This window comes from Solanum dulcamara, chromosome 4 (assembly GCF_947179165.1).
Source record: "Solanum dulcamara chromosome 4, daSolDulc1.2, whole genome shotgun sequence".
Taxonomy (NCBI): Eukaryota; Viridiplantae; Streptophyta; class Magnoliopsida; order Solanales; family Solanaceae; genus Solanum; species Solanum dulcamara.
Window position 1 is genome coordinate 46,950,304 of NC_077240.1, and position 953 is coordinate 46,951,256.

At 39.1% G+C, this 953-nt stretch overlaps 1 pseudogene; it reads right to left on the bottom strand.

Annotated features, from left to right (window-relative positions):
* Nucleotides 1-210: 210 nt before the first annotated feature.
* LOC129888083 (5S ribosomal RNA) lies at nucleotides 211-332 on the bottom strand (annotated as a pseudogene).
* Nucleotides 333-953: the final 621 nt, after the last annotated feature.

Consider the following 953-nt stretch of genomic DNA (forward strand, 5'->3'; position numbering starts at 1 on the left):
CAAGGTACAAAAGTACGGGGTATAACATCCTTCCCCCCTTTAGAATATTCGTCCTCGAATATGAACCAAAACCTTCCTCCGGATCTTATACCAACTATATGGAGATTTCCTCTTTCCCATTGCCATAACATATACTTTTATCGAGCAATCAATATCAGAGTTCCAAAGGTTAGGATTACTTGTAGACATAGGAAATAGGTACGGATACTTGTGTTTCATTTCTTCTTTCACTTCCCAAGGGGTCACCCATCCTAGTACTACTCTCGCCCAAGCACGCTTAACTTTGGAGTTCTGATGGGATCCGATGCATTAGTGCTGGTATGATCGTATCCATCCCTTAAGGTTTCCACCAATGGTTTCTCATACGGTCTTAGATACCGCGGCTTCTATCTGTTTATTGCTGGCCTCGAGATCCATCCATTCCTTATGGGATCTCGTTTGAAGTTTAAGCCTTTCCATTTACATATGATAGCTTCAGTTGATTTTCCCTTATGCTTGTACTCCTCTTATCCACTTCCCTCCTTTTAGGGTGTACCCATGTCATCCTCTGTTTATTTTCAACTATTCATGTGCAAATGATTTTATTAACATATTTAACATACTGCACCATGTCCACACCCTCTGTTAGATCATCCATACTTTAAGTTGCCCTTGTAAGAAACCCTAGTACAACTATAGGGTGCTTAGTTTTCTCGATAGATAGTACATAATTTAGTCCAAGTACTAGTACTCATGTCATACAACTTAATATAGTAGTTTAGCCGAAGCCACATTTTATTCATCCCAATCAGTACATCACTAGTGCTCATAATCGTGTCTGATTCTCTATTTGGGGACACTTATACTCTGATGACACGTGTTTCATGTTTTGTTATCACCCTTTTTTCCCAAAGGATACCACTTGTTCCTTTGATAATTTCACAGTGCCTTAGTTATTTTGCAATTTCTATTCC